General features: G+C 51.8%; 1 pseudogene; it reads left to right on the top strand.

Moving 5' to 3' along the window:
• The first annotated feature begins 10,971 nt into the window (after positions 1–10,971).
• On the top strand, positions 10,972–11,294 carry LOC144268021 (large ribosomal subunit protein eL42-like; annotated as a pseudogene).
• The last annotated feature ends 8,532 nt before the right edge of the window (positions 11,295–19,826 follow it).

Here is a 19,826-nt window from a genome sequence, read left to right as displayed (position 1 = left end):
GCGGCGGTGGCTGCTCCCTGGCACGCAGGGTCCGGTCCTGTCCCGGCGGCGGAGCGCACGAAGTGGACGCCGCTCGGCGCAGGGCTGGGCTCTTGTAACTCAGCCCGGGCTGGGTGTGTCTCTCCTCTTTCCAGAGCCGCGCTGCTGGGAGGGAGGGACCAAGAGCCCAGCCAGCCTCGAGCAGGGCAAGCGAGTCACCCTGCCGAGCCGGGCCGCGCTGCGCTGGGCAGCCCGGCCGTGCCCGGGGGCGCACATCCCGGCCAGCCCTCCCCCTCCCATGCCCAGGTGCGCCCTGGCATTGGCATACCCCAGGACAGCAGCACCCTGCTCGGGTCCCCGGGCTGAGAGCCCCTTCCACGGAGAGACATGCATCCACCTCCCCAGAAAAGCCCCCGCCCCCCCGCTGGGGGCCCAAGCCTGCACCCCTGAAAAACTAGAGCAAGCTGGCCCCGAGGGTTAGACTTGTGCCGCCCCCTCCTACCCTGTGGGCTCCACCTCCCCGGATCAGAGGGCTGAACAAGAAGCTGGCTGTGACCCTCCCTGCCCCGGCATCCTTCAGACTGAGCTCCACTCCCCTGCTCTGGGTTTGAGAGCTGCTCACAGACAAAAACCTCAAAAGATGCAGGGAGAGACCTGCCCAAGGTTAGCACCTTCCACCCCATCCTACACACCCTGCCTGCACCAAACTCCACACAGCCACGTGAAAAGAGGACACAGCTGCACCGAGAAAAGGGGCTGCAAACCTCCTACAAGATGGCCCCAGGAACAATCAGCCCCCAGACACAACTGCATCCCCTCTGCTCCAGCACAGCACCCGGCACCTCCAGCCCCCCCCCCCACAACTGCGTCCCCTCTGCTCCAGCACAGCACCCGGCACCTCCAGCCCCCCCCCCCACCGCACCACAACTGCGTCCCCTCTGCTCCAGCACAGCACCCGGCACCTCCAGCCCTCCCCCCCCCCACAACTGCGTCCCCTCTGCTCCAGAACAGCACCCGGCACCTCCAGCCCCCCACACACCTGCGTCCCCTCTGCTCCAGCACAGCACCCGGCACCTCCAGCCCCCCCCCCCACAACTGCGTCCCCTCTGCTCCAGCACAGCACCCGGCACCTCCAGCCCCCCCCCCCCCCCGCACCACAACTGCGTCCCCTCTGCTCCAGCACAGCACCCGGCACCTCCAGCCCTCCCCCCCCCACAACTGCGTCCCCTCTGCTCCAGAACAGCACCCGGCACCTCCAGCCCCCCACACACCTGCGTCCCCTCTGCTCCAGCACAGCACCCGGCACCTCCAGCCACCCCCCCCAAAACTGCGTCCTCTCTGCTCCAGCACAGCACCCGGCACCTCCAGCCCCCCCGCCCCCACAACTGCGTCCCCTCTGCTCCAGCACAGCACCCGGCACCTCCAGCCCCCCCGCCCCCACAACTGCGTCCCCTCTGCTCCAGCACAGCACCCGGCACCTCCAGCCCCCCACACACCTGCGTCCCCTCTGCTCCAGCACAGCACCCGGCACCTCCAGCCCCCCCCCCCCCCCCACAACTGCATCCCCTCTGCTCCAGCACAGCACCTGGCACCTCCAGCCCCCTCCCCCCCCAACTGCGTCCCCTCTGCTCCAGCACAGCACCCAGCACCTCCAGCCCCCCCACACACAACTGCATCCCCTCTGCTCCAGCACAGCACCCGACACCTCCAGCCCCCCCCACCCCCCCGACACAACTGCGTCCCCTCTGCTCCAGCACAGCACCCGGCACCTCCAGCCCCCCCCCCCCCAACTGCGTCCCCTCTGCTCCAGCACAGCACCTGGCACCTCCAGCCCCCTCCCTCCCCAACTGCGTCCCCTCTGCTCCAGCACAGCACCCAGCACCTCCAGCCCCCCCACACACAACTGCATCCCCTCTGCTCCAGCACAGCACCCGAGACCTCCAGCCCCCCCCCACCCCCCCGACACAACTGCGTCCCCTCTGCTCCAGCACAGCACCCGGCACCTCCAGCCCCCCCACCACAACTGCGTCCCCTCTGCTCTAGAGACCTTCTCACACCAAGATGTGGCTGCATCTCAGTATTCTAACATGGTTTCCAAGCAAAGAATATTCCTTCAAAATCACAAGGCACCCAGTGTTTAAGTCTCTTCCATCCTGCTTTTTTTGTTTTTTTTTTATTTGAAACATGACTTTGGAAGCGTCTGCTGTCATTCAGGCCCAGACCTGGCTTTTAATAGCCCTTTCCCATTACTCAACTTACTCATCACGTTTTGTGTTAAATACCTAATTATGGCCTTACATGTCCCAGTGAGTGTCCTGGAGTAAGACATGTACCAAAGACAGCCTTTCTGTGCTGCAGCTTCCTTATTGACTTTTCTCAGAAATTCATTTTTTCCCCCCACTTTCCTGTTTCCCATCTTCTTCCACCTGCCTTCCCCACTCCTCTCTCTCTGCTGTCAACGGTTTGCTAACACTTACTAATGAGCATTTCCAAAATGAACAATTGGGCTGTGTCTGATGGAGAGTGCAGTACACATGCCTGAAGATCAGGAAGATATTCCTATGTTATAGCCACTGCATGAAACTAGCAACCTTATATTTCAGGCTAGGTACATACACAGTCCCCTTCTCCATAGCCCCTGAGCCCCTCCCAGCTTCCTCCGTGGTACTGACAGAGAAATGATTTGCTCCAAATCACACAGGTACCTTAGCAGCACCAGCTACTGAACCCAAGTTCATTGCTTTAACTACAAGATCCTTCCTTCTCCATAACACACGGTAGATCTGGGTTCTCCTGTTCTGTCCCATCTCCAGCCGAAGCCTGGTATTTTGAAAGTGCCTGCAAGGGTCTCCATCCCTGCCTCCCTGGAACTGCTGCATTGGTGACTCTACCAGGCCTTCCTTTAGCACACCGCAATAATATCTCGCACCTAGACAGAGCTCTGCATTTCCCAAGCCCTTACGAGCTCAGTAACCCTCACGATCCACTTGTGAGGCACTGAACTAGCCGCAGGTCAGAAGTGAAGCCAGAATGAGGACTCCAGAGCCCCTGGCTCCCAGCCCAAGCTTCATTCGCTGGCTACTGGTGCTTCATGCCTCAGCCAAAGGACAGCAAAGAGTGGCTGGAGGGGAAAGCTGGGAATAAGAATTTCTGCTAACACAAGTGAGATCCTGTACGGAGCCCCTAATAAGAGCCTGTGGCAGTCAGGCATGGAGTAGCCTGTGGTTTCAGCCACCAGTCCTTACCCCGCAACCGCCAAGTTTGTTTACAAGCTATAATGACCCAGTGAGTTTGGTTTGTTTAGATGCTATAAATATCACATGAGCCCTCCTCAGCCTCCGTTATAAACACCCCAGCCCTCAGCTTTGTTTATCAGTTACAAGCCATCCAGCAACTCTAGTTTGAAATGCACCCCATGCAGGCTGTTGCACCATAGAGGGGGGTTGTTGTTTGTTGTAATCCATCTCATTGAACTAGAGAGGGGGCTTAAGTGACTGACCTGCTGCCTTTAAAAGACCAGAGGTCAGCCCCCACCTGCTGCAGGGCAATCCCAGGAATCCCAGCTGGGAAAGCCACTGGAATTCACACCCAGGAGAGAAGCTGAAGAAGGCAGGTGGGTCACGAAGGGACACAGGGCTCTGCACCCCCCTCTCCCCAAGCACAGGGACCCCAGAGAGGCAGCCGCACGGCTCCCTGCAGCATCTAGGCACTTTGTGGTGGCAGGGTGGAAACGCTTCACTTTATGGCAGGCCCTTGGGTTCAGGAGGCTCAAGGGGTAAAGATCACTCCAGTGATCAAGCCGGCGTCACTTCCTTATGGATGGGTGAGGCAACCTGGGGGTCTGAAAGCACAGTGTAGGGAAGTCACTCCCTTCACAGAGGAGTTAAATGACACTTTGTGGGTATTTGTCATCCAGCCCCAGGTGGAAACATCAGCTAGTTGTACTTACTGGTGCACCCAGAGAGCCAGGCAATGGGGCACACAGTAAAAGGTGCTCTAGGGAGGGGGCAGGTGAATTTAAAGGGGAGGCCATCTGGTCCAGGTAGTGGGCTACTGGCATGGGAGTCAGCAAACCTGCACTCTGGTTCTCTCTCCCACTGACCTGCTGGGTGACCTCGGGCAAGTCCCTTCCTCAGTGCCTCAGTTTCTCCATCTGTGAAAGGAGGTGATGCTGCTGTCACCTTTCCAGTGACATATATCACATGCACAAACTGCATTTAAAAGAACATTGTTAAGGTGGCAAAGCCAAGCAGTCCAAAGTGAGGAAATGACAGTGTTATCCATAATTATCCAGTGTTATCCATTAAGTCAGTGTTTCCCAGACTTGTTCCGCCGCTTGTGCAGGGAAAGCCCCTGGCGGGCCGTGCCAGTTTGTTTATCTGCCGCATCCGCAGGTTCGGCCTATCGCGACTCCCACTGGCTGCGGTTCGCTGCTCCAGGCCAACGGGGGCTGCGGGAAGCAGCGCGGGCCGAGGGATGTACTGGCCGCCGCTTCCAGCAGCTCCCATTGGCCTGGAGCATCAAACCGCGGCCACTGGGAGCCGCGATCGGCTGAACGTGTGGACGTAGCAGATAAACAAACTGGCGCGGCCTACCAGGGGCTTTCCCTGCACAAGCGGCGGAACAAGTCTGGGAAACACTGCATTAAGTTATTCTTAATTCAGCCCCTTTGAGCACACAGATTACTATACTGCCTGTAATTATATATTCACAGGCTATTTTTTCCACAAGATTCCTGCCTCATCGACAGGATGGACAGTGCTCATTTAATGAGCAGTATTCAGTATTTTGTTTTCACCTCATTGATCAATGTGTGGCTCCAGGCTTTGTTTACAGCACACTGTTCAAACGCTGCTCTTAATACAAAATTATCTATTTCCTCATGGGCTTTTCTGTGGCTATCACTATAATTATTGGAGTGCTTCCTGAATATTAATTAAAGTAACTTCACAACATCTTTGGGAGGTGAGAGAGGTTTATGCCCATTTTACAGACTGGGAACTGAGGCAAGGAGAGATTAAGGTCAAAAGTAGCCACTAATTTTGGGTGCCCACTTTGAGACACCTAGGGCCTGATTTTTCAGAGAACTTAGCGTCATATACCATGTTATATTTGCAAAGCCCTGCTCAGTCCCATTAACTTCAGTAACAGCCGTGCGGGTTGAGCACTTCTACAAGCGAGATCCCCAAGATTGACATTGGGAACCCAGGAAATGAGGAACACACAATCAGTGACCACCTGCGAAAAGTGATTTGTACAGTATGACGACTTGGGACTCTGCCTGTACAGGCTATGAATTTGGTGTGAGATGATGGAATTCTCTCCGCAAGGATCTTTACCAAGATGGAAACTCCACTTTGATTGTGCCGCCCCTTTGACTCCTTTATTGGCTGTTTGCTCCCTTCTGTGGCTGAAATTCCAAAAGCTGGTAGCAAAAGGACAAAAGAGGGTCCTTGACTTAAAGTGCTCTTCCATTGAAATGGAATAGCTCTAATCAATAGTCTGGCTCCCAGCCAGGAGAATTGATTTGTCAGGGGAGAGATCACCTTGAACATAAAGTCACCTGGTAGGGGTCTGTGATCCCCGGAGGAGGCTGAGCAGGACATCACCTGACAGAGGGAGCTAAAAGTTATAGAAGGGCAGGAGCTGCTGTTCTTCTTTAGGGCACTTTTTCTCCAGCTCAGGATGAAGGAGAGGCAACCCAGCATCTAGAAGCCCAATGAGGCACGGAACCCTGTTTATCTACCTGAATATAGCTGGTCTTCCATGGAAACGGTGAGCTAGTGAGGGGCATCACAGTTAGGACATTTGTTGTTTTCTATATGATCTGAACTCTCTCATGCTTTATCTGTTAAGTAAAAGGGTAATGGCATGAGACTGAAAAATATCTGCATGTGTTACATGCTACATATCCAGGCCTCCTGGGAGAAGAGGCTCACACCTTTGGGTGGAGTTCTGGGAGAGGGGGTGTTTAAGCTACTGGGGGGTCAGCACTGAGCCCAGGGGGTAAGCATTTGGACAGCGAGTGCTAGCTCTCTCCCAACCCCTGGTTCCTTGTCCAGCCATTCCCAGTTTCCCCTCCTCCAGCTCCTCATCCAACTAGTACTCTTCCCCATCCCACCCCCACAGCTTCCAGACACCCCACTGCAAACATGAATGGAGCCTCCATGGGAAACTGGTCAATCTTAGTGTGAGGAATGTGGGAATTTTGGGTAATAGTTTTATGAGCCATATGTATGCTTCAGTTTACCCACCCATTTTATATTGCTATCTTCTGGGTTTAAATGGATTGACTTCTGGTAAAGGAAAGGGAAATGAGGCATGGCCAAATGTCACATATGCTGTCTGGGTTGGGACCAGATACTTTAACAAGAACTGGTTGGATTCAACACATGAATGAAAGGCCTGGAAGAGACAATGGAAGAGCCAATGACCAGAACATTGACACTTAAGGAATGGAAGCCAAACTAGGCTGGACATGTGAACACCACATCACTGGAGGCAGGAGACCAAAGGGACAAGGCATGAGGTGGCTTTGGCCATGTCTACACTACAAACTTTGGTCAACACAAGTTACCTCAGTGTACAGCTGCCACAGTTTGTATGTCTCTCGGGCACATGCATAATTAGCTGCAATTCATGCTCACCAGGTGTACTTGTGTCAATGTAAAGTGTGGTGCACTATAAATAGGCATTCCAGGGTCCCATGTGCGCCCATCCAGCAGAATGCCTTGTAGGATATTTTTGCAACATTTTGTGAGATAGAAATGACTCACCCCGGGATCTCTGGGAGCTAGAGGTCAAGTTCCCGGCATGCTTTGTCCATCCCATAACGCCATCCATGTCTCATCATTTTCATGTCATTTTTTAAAATCCCGCATGGCACTTTTCCATGTCCACTGTCTGACAGAAGCATGGAGCCTGCAGAGTTCCACACTGTTCTCATGAATGCTGTGAACACAGGATGCAAGATCCTCTTCTATTTGCACACCTGCAGGAAGTACAGCAACAACAGGGGACATGACTGTTTCTCTGAGGACAGTGTGCTGTGGCTCATAGCAAAAAGCAATTCCAGGTTGGCGGTGCTGTTCTCAGAGCGGACGCACAAGGTGGAGCGCTGCTTCTGGGCCCGAGAAACAAGCATTGACTGGTGGTCTGCATCGCAGTGCAGGTTTGGAATGACAAGCAATGGCTGCAGAACTTTTGGATGCGAAAGGCCACATTCCTGGATCTGTGTGTAGAGCTTGACCCAGTTCATTTCCAGTGCAAGGGCACCAGAATGAGAGCTGCATTGACAGTGGAGAAGCAAGGGGCGATCGTGCTCTCCAAGTTTGAAACACTGGATTGCTACCGGTTAGTGGTAAATCATAGAATCGTAGAACTGGAAGGGACCTTGAGAGGTAATCTAGTCCAGTCCCCTGCATTCAAGGCAGGACTAAGTATTATCTAGACCATCCCTGACTGGTGTTTGTCCAACCTGCTCTTAAAAATCCCCAATGATGGATATTCCACAACCTCTCTAGGCAATTTATTCCAGTGCTTAACCACTCTGACAGTTAGGAAGCTTTTCCTAATGTCCAACCTAAACCGCCCTTGCTGCTACTTAAGCCCATTGCTTCTTGTCCTATCCTCACAGGTTAAGAAGAACAATTTTTCTCCCTCCTCCTTGTAACAACCTTTTATGTACTTGAAAATACTGTTATCATGTCCCCTCTCAGTCTTCTCTTCTCCAGAGTAAACAAACCCAATTTTTTCAGTCTTCCCTCATAGGTCATGTTTTCTAGACCTTTAATCATTTTTATTTGCTCTTCTCTGGACTTTCTCCAATTTGTCCACATCTTTCCTGAAATGTGGCACCCAGAACTGGACACAATACTCCAGTTGAGGCCTAATCAGCGTGGAGTAGAGCGGAAGAATTACAATGTCTTGTTTACAATACTCCTACTAATACATCCCAGAATGATGTTTGGTTTTTTTGCAACAGCATTACATTGTTGACTTGTGATCCACTATGACCCCCCAGATCCCTTTCCACAGTACTCCTTCCTAGGCAATCATTTCCCATTTTGTATGTGTGCAACTGATTGTTCCTTCCTAAGTGGAGTACTTTGCATTTGTCCTTATTGAATTTCATCCTATTTACTTCAGACCATTTCTCCAGTTTGTCCAGATCATTTTGAATTTCAATCTTATTCTCCAAAGCACTTGCAACCCCTCCCAGCTTGGTATCGTGCACAAACTTTATAAGTGTACTCTCTATGCCATTATCTAAATCATTGATGAAGATATTGAACAGAACCGGACCCAGAACCGATCCCTGCGGGACCCCACTTGTTATGCCCTTCCAGCGTGACTGTGAACCACTGATAACTACTCTCTGGGAAAGATTTTCCAACCAGTTATGCACCCACCTTATAGTGGCTCTATCTAGGTAGTATTTCCCTAGTTTGTTTATGAGAATGTCATGTTAGACAGTATCAAAAACCTTATTAAAGTCAAGATATATCACATCTACTGCTTCGCCCCATCCACAAGGCTTGTTACCCAGTCAAAGAAAGCTATCCAGTTGGTTTGACACGAGTTGTTCTTGACAAATCCATACTGACTGTTATGTATCACCTTATTATCTTCTAGGTGTTTGCAAATTGATTGCTTAATTATTTGCTCCATTATCTTTCCAGGTACAGAAATTAAGCTGACTGGTCTGTAATTCCCCTGGGTTGTCCTTATTTCCCTTTTTATAGATGGGCACTATATTTGCCCTTTTCTAGTCTTCTGGGATGTCTCTCATCTTCCACGATTTCAAAGATAATTGCTAATGGCTCAGATATCTCCTCAATCAGCTCCTTGAGTATTCTAAGATGCATTTCATCAGGCCCTGGTGATTTGAAGACATCTAACTTGTCTAAGAAATTTTTGACTTGTTCTTTCCCTATTTTAGACTCTGATCCTACCTCATTTTCACTGGCATTCACTATGTTAGACATCCAATCGCCACCAACCTTCTTGGTGAAAACCGAAACAAAGAAGTCATTAAGCACCTCTGCCATTTCCACATTTTCTTTTGTTGTCTTTCCCCCCTCATTGAGTAACGGCCTACTCTGTCCTTGGTCTTCCTCTTGCTTCTAATGTATCTGTAGAATGTTTTCTTGTTTCCTTTTATGTCCCTAGCTAGTTTGATCTCATTTGTGCCTTGGCTTTTCTAATTTTGTCCCTACATACTTGTGTTATTTGTTTATATTCATCCTTTGTAATTTGATCTAGTTTTCACTTTTTGTAGGACACTTTTTTGAGTTTGAGATCATTGAAGATTTCCTGGTTAAGCCAGGGTGGTATCTTGCCATACTTCCTATCTTTCCTACGCAATGGGATAGTTTGCTCTTGTGCCCTTAATAATGCCTCTTTGAAAAACTGCCAATGTCTTCAATTGTTTTTCCCCTTAGACTTGCTTCCCAGGGGATTTTACCTACCAACTCCTTAAGTTTGCTAAAGTCTGCCCTCTTGAAATCCACTGTCTTTATACTGCTGTTCTCCCTCCTACCATTCCTTAGAATCGTGAACTCTACCGTTTCATGATCACATTCACCCACGTTGCCCTCCACTTTCAAATTCTCAACCAGTTCCTCCCTACTTGTCAAAATCAAATCTAGAACAGCCTCCCCCCAGTAGCTTTCTCCACCTTCTGAAATAAAAAATGGTCTCCAATACATTCCAAGAACTTGTTGGATAATCTGTGCTCTGCTGTGGTATTTTCCCAACAGATGTCTGGGTAGTTGAAGTCCCCCATCACCACCAAGTCCCGTGCTTTGGATGATTTTGTTCGTTGTTTAAAAAAAGCCTCATCCACCTCTTCTTCCTGGTTTGGTGATCTGTAGTAGACCCCTATCATGGCATCACCCTTGTTTTTCACCCCATTTATCCTTAGCCAGAGACTTTCAACATATCTGTCTCTTTTTTCTATCTCAACCTCAGTCCAAGTGTATACATTTTTAATATATAAGGCAACACCTCCTCCCTTTATTCCCTGCCTGTCCTTCCTGAGCAAGCCATATCCTTCTATACCAATCTTCCAGTCATGCATATTATCCCACCAAGTCTCTGTGATGCCAGCTATGTCATAGTTGTGTTTATTTACGAGCATTTTGAGTTCTTCCTGCTTATTCCCCATATGTCTCGCATTAGTATACAGACATCTAAGATACTGATTTGATTCCCCCCACCCCAGTTCTGTCTTGTCTCACCCTTACTTCTGCTATAACAGCCCATGCTTCCCCCCCCCCCCAGTGTGGGCCATTGTCATGTAAGTGTGTAAGACCATTAATCATCTCCTGTTACACAGGACTGATTCTTGGGCAATGTGCAGGAAATAGTCAATGGCTTGCAGCCAGAGGGTTCCCGCACTGAGGTGGGGTGATAGACAGCTCACCTTGCCACACCATAGATCAGCTGAAAGGGCTACTTTTCTATGGCTATGCAAGTAATGGTGGTTCACTGGGGACGCTTCACCGATATCAGTGTGGGCTGGTCAGGGACAGTACATGACACTCGCATCTTTAAGAACACCAGGCTGTTCAGAAAGCTGCAAGCAGGGACATTCTTTCCAGCCTAGAGCATTACCACTGGCATACTCAAATGCCAGTTCTGATTCTGGGGGACCCAGCCTACCCCTTGCTCCTTGGGCTCATGAAGCCATACACTGGCCTCCTCGGCAGCACCAAGGAAAAATTCAACTACTGGCTCAGCAGGTGCAGAACGCCTGCTGAATGTGCTTTTGATAAATTGAAGGGACTCTGGCAGTGTTTACTCACTAGATTGAGACACAGTGAGAAAAATATCCCCCTGGTTATAGCTGCCTGTTGTGTCCTGCACAATATCTTTGAGGCAAAGGGGGAAAAGCTGCTGCCGGGGTGAAGTCAAGTAGCTGTCTACCACCCTTCAACACCCAGACACAAGTGCTATTACAAGAGCCCCGATGCTGCTGCTGCTGGCAGGATGGTGAAAGTCCCCAAAACCTGCAGGACTTACTGCAAGAAATGTGGCAAGCACCAGCTGCACAAAGTGACCCAGTACAAGAAGGGCAAGGACTCTCTCTACACTCAGGGAAAGAGGAGACAGGATCGGAAGCAGAGTGGTTATGGTGGTCAGACAAAGCCTATCTTCTGTAAGAAGGCCAAGACCACGAAGAAAATTGTGCTGAGGCTTGAGTGTGTGGAGCCCAACTGCAGGGTCGAAGCGAATGCTGGGCCACTAAGAGGTGCAAGCGCTTTGAGCTGGGAGGAGACAAGAAGAGAAAGGGCCAGGTGATCCAGTTCTAAACTCCATCTTGTCCATTGTTATGGAATCCATTAAAGTACGTGGAAAGACAGAAAAAAAATGAAGCTATGCAGTTAATGGAGGCTTTGAAAGAGCACTTTACCAGTAAGCTACAGTAGCATTCTCTGCTGGAACGTTCCCTGGGCCTGGAGCTTTGGGTGTCACTAAGAATTGTATCGTGCTTGCTGTACATTTATAAATGTGGCTGGGTGTACTCCTGAAGCTATGAATTCTGTGGTGCTTGGTGTGCACTTACAAGTACTGTTTGCTTTGAGTACCACTGTGCATTCTGCAATATTTATTGTGAAGTAATAAAGATAATAGAGTGTTTGTATTTAGGAAAAAACAGTGCAGAAAATCAGTGTGCAAACCCCAAAACAAACCACATGCAATGTTATACAGTTTTTCACATAACTTAATGGGAGTGAAAATTTAAAATTAGAAAGGGAGTAAACATTTCTGTTCATTTGAGTGCACATGTAGTCTGTTGTTGCTACACATATACACGTGTGAGAACCACGGTTGGTGTGTGAAGCTGTGGTTTTCTTTCATGAGGAGTGCCAGGGTAATCATACATGCTGTGATGCCAAGTGGTATGTGGGGGGATGTAGGGAGTGGTGACCAGGGAGTTCTCCAAGAATGCAAAGAGTGGAAAGTCCAGGATTTTGGACCTGTAGGCCAACCAGGGTCTGCAGCATTTGGGTATGCTGCCTGAGAAGACCCACTATGTCCTGGTGCATTTCCCGCTTCTTGTCCTGATGACTCCTGGGCCTTTTTCCTATCCTCTCTGCCTTTCTTCACGCCGTCAGTCATACTGGCCCTCCAGGCTCCTTTGTTTACAGTCTGATCCAGCACTGGCTTGCAGGATCTCTCTGAACATGTCCTCCCTCGTCTTCTTTCTCCTCATCAGGGTCACGTGCTCTGTGAGTGTGGAAGGGGCACTCTCCAAGGCCACAATGCCCAAATGTGCTGATGAAAACAGTCAGCTGCACCACTGGATTTACAGTCACAGCAGAAAGGGAAATACACTTTTCAAAGCTCCCTTCTTTTAGACCCATAAACACTTTGAATAAGGCATGCTTATTGACACTGCACCTTGGCACAGCACCGTTCTCCAGCCACAGCCATAATGAGTACAGCCAGCGAGCAGTGAAAGGGAAAAGGCTCATCTGTTGCATGAAGCTATCAATGTTGGTCCCTATGAATGGAGGGCAATGGCAGTGAATATTGGCACTATTTCCACAGGCCATGGTGATTTTAGCTGAGATCTCACTCTTGAGGGTCACAAAGGCACAGAGAATACAGCTGCTACTGGCACCCCAAAGCCACCCTGACCCATATGCTGCTAACCTGTTTACTGCAATGGTTCCAGCCGAGGTCTTTGCAGAATGGCATGGGGAAGTGTCCTACCGTGGAGGAAGACATAAGGCAGCCATCCCTAGAAACCCTTGGGAGAGGACTGCAGAGTATCTCCATGAAAGTTTCAAGATCTCTCAGGAGGATAAATGGGACACCTGTATGTACATCCACAAAGTGCTCCGCATACCGCCTCACACACCTAACTCAAGAAGTGAATGAAAAGCAGATTGCAACTCTGCCTCTGTTTGTTGTACCTCTCTCTCCTCTCATGCGAGGAAAACAATGAAAAGTCAATACTTTTGTCTTGTTAACTTGGAGATGAACTGGGTACCACCTTTAAACGTAAACATTGTAAGGAAAAATGCATGGACATGCTTACCTGACTTCCCTTCCCCTTCATTAGGCTCATGTGTGCTCACCTGGCAGGACGGAGTCTCAAACAGGTGCTGGCTCACAGCATGGCTGGAGTCCCTCACAGCATCTGCCCCCTCCTCTTCCTCTTCTTCCTCCTCCTCCTCCTCCTTGCTGTTCATGGCAGGGTTCTCTGTCTCAGAGTAAGGTAGCCCCTTACGCATTCCTGGAATACCAGACATTCCAGCTCTTCCCAGAACAGCATGGGCCCTCCCCTGCCTGCATGATGGTCGCGCCACATGGGGGAGGCCATTTTGAAGAGCGCGCCACTCTTCCCCCACCAGTCTGAGCTTGCATGCAGTGTGCCTGCAAGATCAGGCTGGTGGGGGTGAAGTGGCATGCTTTCAAAATGGCATCCCATGTGATACAGACAAAACCACAAGTGGTTTTGTCCTTGTACCAGACTGGAGACAAACCAGTCAAAACGAGAACTGTCTGGTTTTGGCCTCCCTATCTCGGGCTCCTCCAAGGTATCAAATGGTCTGCAGGGTGCTGGTGGAGTCTCCACCACATATGCCATGCAAGTTCATTGTAGCCCTGACAGGTCTGTGGCACAGCACCAGATCTATTGTGTACTCCCTGGCCTTGTGGTATCCCTGGTAAAATTCATTCATTTTCACACAGCACTGCTGCTGTTCCCTGTCAGACCCCTTCACCTGTATCTCCTATGCAATCTGCCTGTAGATGTCCACATTTCTACTGCTGATCCATAGCTGTGTTTGCACAGCCTCTTCTCCCCACAGGCCCAGGGGATCCAATACGTCCTGTCTGCTTCAGGCAGGACTGCATGTAGTACCTCTCCGTGTGCATAGAGCTGGCATGGTCGGCTGGGCAACTAGGGAAACCTGCCAGGTGTGCTTCCCAAGGTGGGCAATCAGGAAAAGGCATTTAAAAAACACACACATAGGGGTTTAAAGGGGAGGTGATGGAAGGTGGCATCCAGTCTCTGTGACCCCTGGGCAATGGAATTTAAAATTGTGACCAGAGCGGTGACCGTCACTGAGAATGGGGCATTGTGGAACAGCTGCTGGAGGACTGTTAGGATCGAGACAGGTCATGCAGTGTCTACACTCACACTGCATTGCCCTAAGTAGGTCAACCATGACTCCCTGCCAATCGGGGACACGGTTTTACTGCGTCGCCATAATGGGGCACTTACATTGGCTAGAGACAAATCTGAGTGTAGACACATTCACAGATAGGTCGGCACAAGGTGCCTGATGCTGGCCTAACTTTGTATTGAAGAGCAGGCCCGTGCTAAGAACTGGGCTCACAGACACACCACTTCTAACAGACACGGAGACGAGGAGCCAAGATGGACCTCAGAGGGGCCTGCTGTGTTGGGGGCCATTGCTTCTACCACGATGGACTCTGACTTGAGCCTGACTTTCCCATGCTAACCTAAGGGCTTCCTAATGCTGCATTCCCAGAGGACTCATAACCGCCACTTCGTTTTGAAAAGGCTTCCCTGTATCACTAAAGATATTCACTGTTTGCATTGCGCCTCAAAGGTACAGAGTCTCTACAGGCCTTTGAACAAAGGTGGACTCATTGCAGGGGCTCACGATGAGAAGTGGAGGTACTAGAGCCTCCAGGGCTCAGGCTTGGAGCTGGAGAGCTGCAGAGCTCACCCTGGTAAAAAGTATGGACCCCTAGGGTCTGGCACCCAACCAGCATCGCTCCCAGGAGACTGCTAAAAGGCTGGGGCGCAGCACAAGGCCTGCACCTCCATGACACTCAGCAGCAGAGGTGCAGGGACAGGACACGACTTGTCCAAGGAAAGTCCACAAAGGAAGTTGAGAATGGAACCAGGAGTCCTGACTGCCAGGTGCTGGGCCTCAGCCACGAGGCTCCCTTCACCCTGTGGAAAGGATTCCCAAGTCGTTTCAGGCTCTCTGCATCCCCTCAGCATGCTGTTAGTGACACACGCAGTGCACATTGCAGCTTGTGCTACTCTCCTGGGGGCTCGGCCCTTTGCACCACCCCTCAGCCAGCGAGCTGAGTGAGCGGGTGAGTCATTCAGACGAGGGGTTTCCCTGTTTGGGTCTCCAGCTGTCATTGCAGTTGCCTGGCAATACCAGCCCAGGGCCTATGTGCCTTTATTATGGTTTGGTATCCATGGCAACCAGCACTACACTGCTTCTCCCCAGCCAGTGGGGTAGGAGGAGGAAGTGTGGCTTCCCCACTCCAAATGCAGGGAAGTTTCTCCTGGGGAAGCCCAGCCAGCCGCATGGGTCCCATCCAGCAGGCTGGGATTGGCAGCTGCTCAGGACAGGCTGGGTCTTTCTGATTGCCTTTCACCTTTGCAGAGAATTCAAGTGCAAACAGGGCTCCACCTTCTCAAACAAAGCTGTGGGTGCACCCGGCTGCCTCCCTCCACTGCCTGCCTGGCAGGAGATGGACAGAAACAGCCTGACTCACTTGAGGAGGGAGCAGGAGTTTGGGGAGGCCCAGCCTTGCCTCCATGTCCCTGCCCCCCACTCCAGTTTCACTCAGGCTTGTCTCACATGGCCCCAGCCACACTGGGTCTCCATCCAGTGCCACGGCGCTGTGGTATTAATGGGGGAATCCCTGCCCCAAACCAGCAGCGCCCCCCACACCCCCAGCAGACATGTCTCCTGTACATCAGCCACTTGTGTGGACATGCTCAGCCCAGGTGTGGGGGCAAAGAGAACAGGGTCTGTTGTCCCCATCTCCATGGAAACAAGCCCTAAAGTTAAATTGACCCTAGCCTGCCCTCCCTCCCCCATTCTCCTCCCTCCACAATATGCTGGGATGGGAGACATGTCTGGCCAGTCCTTGCTGTTCAGAGAGAGCTCCCTGTCTCTCCCATCCCCAGGCGGGCCAGTGCAAGAGGAGACAGATGACAAGTAAGAGCCTGCAATGCTGGGGAGAGGGAGACTGCAGAACAGGTTTCTCTGATCAAAGAGATCATAAAGAGTGAGGTGAGGCTGGGCCTGGCCCGCCCTCCACCTCACAACTGCAAATCCTTCCTACCAGAGAGAGACTGGATATGAGAGACAGACAGGTGAGGCCCCGCCATTTAGTAGCATTATCACAGTAGCATCTAGAGGCCATCATCAGGGATCGGGGCCCCACTGTGTCTGGAGCTCCACAGACCCCAGCTGACATCAGAGCCCCCATTGTGTCAGGTGCGGCACAGACCTCCATCAAGATCAGAGGCCCCCCATCACGCCAGGTCCTGTACAGAGCCCACAGAGATGAGTGGGACCCATTGTACCAGGTGCTGCACAGCTCCTGAGGGAGATCAGGGCCCCCATTGTGCTGGGCACTGCACAAATGCACATTAAGAGACACTTCCTTCAGTCCCTAGAATCAGCACCGGGCCTATGCCAGGGCTAGCGTTGGTGAGGTCTCCATGTCCGCCACCCCGTGGTGGGGGAAGGCTTGCTGCTGAGTAGGGTTTCAAAGGGATCTGAAAAGCTGCCAGATCACCCCCCAGCCACACACTCCCTCCTCTGAGTCTACAAGAGCAGGTCCCTACAGCTAGAGCAGCAATACCTTCTGCAGCCACGCATAGCTCAGAAGTTATACTCACGTGACAATCACTATGTGTTGGCCAACTTCAGGGATTGAGCCAGGGATCACTAAAGCTTCAGCGCCCGGCCCCATGGAGCCCTGATCTCATGAGCTAAAGAGCCAACCTCTGTAGGTGGGGGGATATCAGAGACTCACATCCTTGGTGCACTGGGGACATGTACCACACACAGACCAGAGTGCTGGCTCTGTGTATGCCTTTCCCCATTCTTCCCCATGTGGAGGTTAGGGCTCAGGGGCGACTGGGGCTCAGTGCAGAGAGAGGAGAGGATGGGGACAATTCTCTCTGGCACCTCTTGCCACGAGGCCCTGGTACAGCATCCTGCTGGTGAGCAAGCGAATACAGGCCAAGTGCACATATGATCCTGGCCAAGTGCACATATGATCCTGGCCAAGATAAAATCAAGAGAGAAACCAAGCCCTGCGGTCTGGGCACATGACTCATTTGTGGGTTTTTTGATCATTCAGTGATGAATTCATGAGGCCTGGTTTGTTATCAGGGCTTTTTCCATTGCTACTACCAGCCCCCTCAGCCAGCTAAGCCTGGCAACACACACAAATACACATAGAAACACACACACTCACTATAGATACACCACATACGCAAAATATACATATACCACACACTACACTTCCCTCCCACACACACACAGCGCGCATGGTCATTATAGGTACACCACTCCCTCAGCCTACACGTGCCCACATCCTCATACATCATATAAATATCTCCTCACACACAACACTGCTCTGATTTTCCCCGGGACAGCTCCCCAGCCCACCAAGGTGCTGGCCAGCCTCAGCTCAGAAACATCTCTGGGGAAAATGCCTCCCTGCTCTGGCTACATGTGACGCCACTAAATGGAATCAGACATTTGCTCTTAAACCCTTATTTCCAGGATCATCTGACTGGCCCTCAGGAGCACATTACCAAAGGCACCTGGGTCAGGGACGGTGCTTGAGCAAGCCCCTGAATCCTCCTCAGTGAGACAGGCCTCCTCAGCAGCAGCAGCTGCAGAAAGCTCAGGTACCTGCAGAAAGAGCGGGCACATGGAGCTGGCGGTGACTGACTGAGACAGACCCAGCCTCTGACAGAGTGATGGGCTGGTGCATGAGACCCTGGGGAGGGAATGGCAGCCAAAGGCCACAGCACCAAGTTTGCTGTGTCTCAGGCTGTTCTCCTGAAAATGCTCCATAGAAGAGTCAGCATGACCAAGCAGAGAGGGGGAGGGGCAGGAGACCAGGGTTTACTATTTAATAATGCTCTCGTGAGAATGGCAAAGGCCACCTCCAGCCACTGTGCAGCCATGCAAACCCCAAGGCGCTGACAAGTCTGCGGTGTGGGAAAGAGAAGAGGGGAAGGTGGTGCTTCAGAGGTGTAAGGAGGAAGGACCGGTTTCAAGTGGGGCACCTCTGTTTGTGGTGTTTCTAAAATCTTATCCGAGGGGTATGTATGGGCCGGATGAACAGGCCATGAATGGTCCCTTCTGCCCCAGCTGGTTACAAGAAGGAGCTGTCTCACCATGAAGATACAAGTCAGTGAATTTAACGTCAGTTCGGGACCTCCAAACCACGATTTCTAAGTGCTTCGTTTGCACCGATTGGTGCAAGCTCATAGCCCCCCTGGCAAGCACATCAGGGCTATTAATCCTGTTTTACCAAGCGGGAAACAAAGGTGAAGAGACTCACCCAAGGTCCCACAACACGTCAGAGCGGAATAGGGACTGGAATGCGAAAATCCGAGTCATTCCCCACCCCAGTTCTTGTCACTAAACCCCACTCCCCTCCCCGAACAGGGGATGGAACCCAGGAGTCCTGGCTCCCAACATCCTGACTCTAACCCACTGGATAGCCCCCTACAGCCAGAGATAGAACCCAGGAGTCCTAACCCCAGCTCCCTCTCCTATAAAATAGCTTTATTACACAACAGGTACTCGTACTCCCCTGTGGGACTCTGTGATGCCAGATACCAGTGAAGCCCAGAGACCCATCAGAATCAAACAAGCACGGATGAATGGATAGAGCTGTGCAGGACTCTGATTAGCCCGTGCAGCTACAATCGGAACAGCTACAAGGACAATCTAGTGCCAGTGGGGTCCTTGGCCTGTGCTAGGAAGACCCCACCTCCTTCAGCATTGAACACTGACCCAATGCATTACGTGGGTGGGGGATCTGCTTCCTCTGGCAGAGCCCAGATGCCAGGTTAGATGGGCCACTGATAACCAGCAGCCCCTGTGAAGAAAGGGGCAGGCCATGGGGTGCAGGGTCTGACCCTGAGAGGTGCCAAGCCCTGTCTTTTCGATCCCAGCCCCCGGTGAACAGCACTTCCAGCCATTGCAGCACCCCCACTGAATCTCCCTCTGAATGAGCACAGCCAGCCAGCACATACCTGAGGCATGGCTCATTGAAAGGAGACACTCCAAGCCTCCCCTCCCCCAGCCACTGGCAGAAGGAGCCCTGGCTGCACTGTGATGCTCTGGTGCATCACCAGGAGGGGCTGAGACTAGCAGATGGGGGATTGGGCATGGGGTGGATGGCCCTGCATTGGGCGAGGGACCCTGAGCATGTCAGTTCCCCTTTCTGGCTAAGGGGAATCACTCATCAGAGTGGCATGATTCACCTTCATGCCATGCCCCAGGGCACCATGTGCATCACCTGCAAACTGCTACCCTGAGCACTGGAGGAACCACTCCCCAGTGCGCCAGGGCCAGGCGTTACACTCCCAGCTCCCCACTCTGGCCTCCCCCGGAGCCCATCTCCACCAGCTCTATGAGGGACTCTTCTCTGGCTAGCACCCTATATTTTCCCCCTCCCCCCATGTAGGGGCATGGCCAGGGAGAAGAGGGAGCGGGGGCGGGGGGGGGGGGGCATGGCCATTGCACACTGAGGCTGATTCCCAGTCTGCTCTGCATGTAAAATGCTGCTGCTCTGATTGGAAACGTTTCAGTCCCTTAGCACATGTTTGAAGGGCAGCAGAGGGTCCTGCCCACGGTGTTCCAGGTATGTTGGACTCCTGCATGGCTCACAGGAAGCCCTGGCCCTCACAGGAAGTCGGAGCTGCTGGATCTTACACAGTCCCCTGTCCACCACCCCTCCACGCTGCACCAAGTCCAGCTCAGAATTGTAATTGGGTGCAGCAGTCATCAGACACAGGTGCCAGGCTTCCCCACGGCCACTGGATGCAGGTGCCAGGGCACAACTGCTTTGGG

Source organism: Eretmochelys imbricata, chromosome 7 (genome assembly GCF_965152235.1).
Source record: "Eretmochelys imbricata isolate rEreImb1 chromosome 7, rEreImb1.hap1, whole genome shotgun sequence".
In the NCBI taxonomy this organism is placed as follows: Eukaryota; Metazoa; Chordata; order Testudines; family Cheloniidae; genus Eretmochelys; species Eretmochelys imbricata.
This window is presented reverse-complemented; position numbering and strand designations above follow the sequence as displayed.